The following is a 6,661-nucleotide window of genomic DNA, read 5'->3' as shown; positions in this document are numbered from 1 at the left end:
TTTGCCCCATAGTTGCGTGCGTGTTGGTTTTGTTGCTAAACAACCAACCCACCTATATCAAACATACATTAGTGGTCTAGATTAGGAACCTGTACCTCATTAAACTGCATTACAGAGTAGGGGAGAGTGGTGTATAATTGATAAATGTTTTACATTCAGCATCACTCCGTCAAGGGAAATATAGTATTCTTTCTAACAAAGATATCGACATATATTTCAGGATGTTGTGTATCCCTGGAAATAATCAGAATTCATGTAAACATTACAGTATTGAAAACATAGCTTGTCCCAAAGAATTGGTCTCTTGGCACAAGGGGTAAATTAAGGTGCCTACACATTTCTGTATTGAATGAAATATTACCACTACCTTTTTTAAAACCATAGCTAGGTTTCCATCCGATTGGCGACAGATTTTCATGCAAATATTTTTCTACAATCCGCATAAAAACAATATGCGTATTTTCCCACCGGAGATCTTTCCATCAAATTGACTATATGATGAGATTGTTATGGACAAAAGAGCGAGGTTCTTTTTATTTGTCAAATGACAGCCAATCATCGATCATCATGTCACCAGAATAAAACCCTCAATATTTATTTAATCTGAAGCCTAATAAACTGCATGTTCTCCCGAAGTTGTAGTGGGAGGACCACACAACATGTCGTCGCTGTGATTCCAAGTTTACTTAGATATGATGGTTATTATATCAATATTTGCGCATAAAAGCGTTTCCACCACCATTTCTCGCATAATCTATTTTACTGACACAAAAAGGTCCCACCTTGTCTATCGTATTTTTTTCGACAATTGAAATTTTTACAGACAAATGTTCTGTTTCCATCAGGCCTGTCATGACATTTTTTTCCAACATACTTTACGCAAGCGCAAAAAGGTTGAATGGAAACCTGGTTCATGTCTATCTCTATTTCCCAAACACAATTCAACACAATCACAATCGCTTTTTTGTCTTTTTAATCATTTTAAGCATCATTTAACACAGGCTTAACACCTAACAAATGCTTTAAACTTTTTTTAAACACTTTTAACATAGGCCAGACATGTTGTTACAGTGGCTTGCGAAAGTAGGTTGTAATGACCCAGCTGAGTCATAAAGTAAAAAGAGAGACGGGCACCAGGTGTACAGGCAGAACACAGGTTTATTCCTAAATGGGCTATTGTTCAGGCCACAACCCACGCCGCTAAACCTCAAACATACACAAATAGAACATGTCAAATCAAGGGTCCCGAACAGAAGCGAGAGAGATCAGACCGTAACCCCTATTTAATCATTCCAAAATCCCCGGGATTACCCATCATACCCCCCAACCTTTCCATCTGTCCTGGCATATTTAACCCCCTGCTAGTACCCATGAGAACGATAACACATCCATGAACACAGAACACAATACAGGGTCGTTACATACCCCCTCCTTTTCTAAACCCTAGCCCCTAGGGTTACAAAACAAAATCCTTAAAACGACCTGGAGGTCGCATCAGTCTCTTGTGCCTTCCCTTGACTCTCACTGGTGGACCCCAGAACACTCATCTGCCCCAATGTCATTTCCAGCACCCCGAAGAGGCAGCCCGCCCCAGGCTCAGCTTGCATTAGAGTCTCCCTCGCTAGACTGTCCCGTGTGCTCATCAGAGTCCTCACTTCCATTCCCTACCAAGTTTCCTCCCTCTGTAGGGCGCCAATCGGTCCCGGTGGACCACCACACCTTCCTGCCCCCGTGGGAACCTCCACCCGTACGTCACCTCCCCCACTCTCTCTATCACCAGGCACTGCCCCACCCAGGCACTGTCCAGCTTTGGGCACCGCCCTTCTTGCGCGGTGGGGTTATGAAGCCACCGCGTTCTCCCGCTCCAAAGTACTGCCTCCCCCTAGCGCGTGAGTCATAGTGGCGCTTTGGCGCATTCCTGCGTTCGGAGTTGCTCTCTGCGAGTGTGAGCCGCTTCCTAACCGGTTCTGCCGATTAACATAGTTCGGGCCAGGCAAAACCTTGTCGTTATCAGGGAGGGTGGCCAAACGTCAGTTCGACTGGGGTGCGCAACTCACGACCCTAACATTAGTAGTGCTTGGGGAGCACGTAGTCGATTCCTGAACAGCCGACCTACATGCCATGAGAATAAACGGTAAGTGGGTGTCCCAATCTCTCTGGTGTTTTGAGTAACGAAGCCAGCTGTTGTGCTAATGTTCTGTTAAATCTTTCCACCAGCCCATCACTCTGGGGATGAAGCGGAGTAGTGCGCGTCTTCTCCCGCGCCTAACCGTCTACACAACTCTGAGAACACCTGACTCAAAGTTTCTCCCTGTGGTCGTGTGTATAGACTGTGGCACCCGAACCGACTGATTATTCCCCTACCAATGCATCAGCTACTGTTTCTGCCTCCTGGTCTGGGAGAGCGTAAGCCTCTGGCCACTTGGTGAAGTAGTCCATAGCAGTTAGAATCCACCTGTGCTTTCTGTGGATTGGAAACGGTCCAACTATGTCTACCCCAGTCTCTCCATGGGCTCCCCTACTGGGAATTGTTGTGAGGGCGTTGACTGACCTGGAGGTCCTTTCTTAGCAGCACACTCATCGCACTGCCTGCAAAAGTCCTCCACACCCCTCCTGTGCCTGGCCCAATAGAAGCCTTTACGTACGCGCAACGTCTTTGGAGACCCCAAAATGCCCTGCGCCTACTCCCCACGTGAAGCTGCTGTAACACGCTCCTTCCCCGCAGCCTTTTTGGAACCACTACCTGCCACGTCATTTCTCCAGTAGCTGGCTTTTTCCACCCCCTCTGAGGGCACTCCCTCTCAGCCACTCTAAGGACTGAGAATTTGCTCAGAGTCCTTTGGTGACTGGTGATAGAGGGGCTACTTCCCCATGGCGGTCGTCTTCTCTCTCCACCCACCCCAGCACAGGACGCGCTCGTCCTCCTCCTGGCGACGCCTCCACTCCCGACGCCCACAGCCTCACTCCCGGCACTCTGTCACCCTCAGCTGACTCACCGTGGCGGTGACTCCTCCTCCATGCACAGTTCCTCTCTCGTCCCACCCGTTTGGCGCAGTACCCACAGCCGTCCTCAGCACACGGGCGGCGGGACAAGCGTCTCTGCATTGCTGTGGCGAAGGGCCGGCCTGTGCTCCACCTGGAAGTCGAGGGTTGCAGCTCCTCCAACCAGCGGGCGATCCGACCCTCTGGCTCCTTGAAGGAGAGAAGCCACTGCAGGGCGGAGTGATCCGTCCGCACCCACAAACGGCAGGCCCCCAGGTAGTACTTGAAATGGCGTACTGCTGCTACGACAGCCAAAAGCTCCCTCCTTGTCACGCAGTAGCTTTTTCAGCCTTATCAAAGTTCTGCTGTAATAGCTACTACGTCTCCCACCAGAACCACGCTGAGCCAGCACGGCCCCCAAGCCTCATTGCGCACGTGTCCAGAATAAACGGACGGTTTGGGTCTGGTGAGGACAGGACAGGGGCCTCCACCAGGCACGTTTGAGGGCCTCAAACGCCCGCTGGTGCTCTTGCGGTCCACTGAAAGACAGTGTCCTTCTTAGAAGGTGGGTTCAAAGGAGCTGCTATCCTCGCAAACCCTTTCACAAACCTACGATAGTAGGATGCCAGACCCAGGAAGCTCTTAACCTCCTTTTTTTTTCCTTTGGAATTGGCCACCCCCTCACCAGCCTCCACTTTGTCTGGCAACGTGCTGATACCCTCACCACCCAGCTGATGACCCAGGAACGCCAACTCCCTTTTGCATGAAATGGCACTTTTCCGGTGTAATTTTTTAGCCCCGCCCCGAGAATCCTCTCCAGCACTCGCCTAAGTGCTCCCAGTGCCCCCTCAAACGCACGTGCCATGTACCAATATGTCGTCTGGTACACGACACACTCGCTCTCGGAACCCCCGCCAGCACTCTGTCCATGAGACCTCTCAAAGGTGGCAGGAGCATTACAAAGCCCCAAGCACAGCACCTTGAACTGCCAATGGCCCCTATCCGTGGAGAAAGCCGTTTTTTCCACGTGCCCCAGGCGAGAGGGGCACCTGCCAGTAGCCGCTGCGCAGATCAAGGGAAGAGAACCACGAGGACCTCTGACGTGGTCTAGCGTACTCATCGATCCTCGGTATGGGGTAAGAGTCTTTAATGGTGACAGAATTTAGCCCCCTGTAGTCCGATACAAAACCTAAGTTTACCCCTTTCTAGGCACCATGACGACCGTGCGGACCACGGCTATCTGATGGCTCAATGAAATCAGCCCGCAACACTGTCAGCAATAGCTGTGGCTCGCCTGCTTCCTCTTGGCAAGGGGGAGAATGCGACGGGGCGAATTTTAATGGGTTGGTTGTCTCGTGTCGATGTCGTGATGAACCAGGTGCGTTTGCCCTACCCTCATCTTCCCCAAGCGAAGCTATCTTTAAAGTCAAACAGCAGCTGCTTTAATTGTCTCTACGTTGTCCCCGTCCAGACCTTGACAGTTTTTCAGCCACACAGCCTCAACCCCGAGACTTCCTCCTTCCCCCCGGCGGGGCTGATGGGGTGAAGGAGCCAGTGTGTTTTGGGCTACTGGGATGCCTGTGCTTGCACCATTATGGGAGTAAGGTCGCGTACGGGAGACAGCTGCTGGGATGGAACAACGACCAAGGAGCAGCCGGGACGACCAGTGAGTTTGCAAGCTTGGAGGAAGACGGAGGGACAGCCCTGCCCCCTGCTGGCCTCCCGTAGGCGACATTCCCACTGTGGGCCCCCGACAGCCTCAAAGTGCCCGGCAAGTCCAACTGAGCCCCACAGTTTTTCAAAAGTCCATTCCCCAGTATACAGGGTCCTGTGCTACCGCCACCCACACGGACACCCCACAGTTCTCCCCCCACAGTCACAGACACCCGACACTTCCTAACATGGGGGCTAGCTCCCCGTGACAGTCCGTAGCTGGACAAAGGTCGGCTCCACCAGCACTCCCAACAGGTGGTATGTCTGGTCTCACCAGGGTTACTGTAGAGCCCGTGTCGACCAGGGCCAAACATTCCACCCCACCTCTGACGATGACATTGCAGAAGTCCCTGGTGGTAACGTCCCACCACAACTACCGGACTAGGAAACACGGTGCGCTACACCCTGGGGAAGCAGGCCCCCACCCTCTTGCCTGCACTGCTGGGTACATCTTCTGCTTACTGTGGGGTTCGGGCGGAGGAATGGGCCCGCGCTGCCCCCTCTTGCGCCGAAGAACCCGCTGTCGTTTCCCTGTTGACTGGAGAATCCCCACACTTCGCTGAATGTGGCCAGTCTGGCCACAACCCCAGCAGACAATGGAAGTTGAGCTGACACTGCGATGTTGTCTGGAGCCCTTCTCTCAATGACAAGCGGCGGTCTGAACTAACCCTCCCAACTCCGCACCACTCTGGTTTGGTGACCCCCAGCACCCGGCCGCCTTTGCTCTCACCTCTGGTTGACTGGCAACCTCACTCTCACTCCCCTCACCCCAGATCAGCTCTCTTTCTTGCTATCTCCACTGCAGCCCGCAGAGATGCTGGGTCCCGACATCTGCACATGCTTACCGAGTTCGGTGGGGAGAGCGCTCTAATAAACTGTCCCGCAATGCCAGCTCGTCTTGCACCCCAATCAGACATATTTGCATAAGCCCGCCTGGTCAGGCTCAGAATATCACTTGCCACAACGTATTTAATGATTCCCCTGAAGTCTCTTTTTTGTTATTCAGTTCAATCCCTACAGCATGTTGGGCTGTGTATCGCTGCCAAACGCCCCCCAATGCCTCCACCCCAGCGCACCGTGTCGCCCCTCTCGTCGGGGCTAGCGTTAGCAGGCATTCCGACGCTCTCTGACAGGCTCAGGGCAAGCTGTAACCCTTTCGTCTCGTCCAGACCACCATCCCGGCTCTAGCCAACAACTCGGTTTGAGTGAAAAACCCATTTACCTTGTCCATTGAACTTTGGAGTTTCAGCCGCACACCGTGGTTAATGGCAATAGGGGCGCCCGCCATCTCTGTTTACATAAGGAGGTCCAGCCATTTCCGCCGCAGTGGCGCGATTATTCTCGTCGCCGTGACCTGTTCTCGGTTGTGGAAAAACCGCCCGTTCTGCCATCTTGCTGACTGACAATTTAACTCTCCCCGCCATGGGCTCCTCCAGCTCTCTCCAGCCGTCATGCCTGACCACTCCCCGACCGGGTACACCGAGCCACAACGGACACTGTCCTACTCTTTCCTTAACTTTCCGCCTCGCTTCGATCATCCTGACCGTAGATGCGAGTCGCTAAAGCTAACCACGGCCTATACTGAAACAGCTTCTTTCGCTTCAATCTGATCTATCGGCGTAAGCTTCAAAGCACTTCTCCGACACCAATGTAATAGACCCAGCTGAGTCATAAAGTAAAAGAGAGATGGGCACCAGGTGTACAGGCAGAACACAGGTTTCCTAAATGGGCTATTGTTCAGATGCCACAACCCACGCAACCTCAAACAAAAATGAACATGTCAAATCAAGGGTCCCCGAACAGCGAGAGAGATCAGACCGTAACCCTGTTCAATCATTCCCAAAATCCCGCGATTACCTCATCATACCCCCTAACCTTTCCATCTGTCCTGGTGCATATTAACCCTGCTAAGTACCCATGAGAACGAGAACACATCCAGAACACAGAACACAATACAGGGTCGTTA

Source organism: Coregonus clupeaformis, unplaced genomic scaffold (assembly GCF_020615455.1).
Source record: "Coregonus clupeaformis isolate EN_2021a unplaced genomic scaffold, ASM2061545v1 scaf0067, whole genome shotgun sequence".
Classification (NCBI taxonomy): Eukaryota; Metazoa; Chordata; class Actinopteri; order Salmoniformes; family Salmonidae; genus Coregonus; species Coregonus clupeaformis.
Note: the sequence above shows the minus strand (reverse complement) of the source record.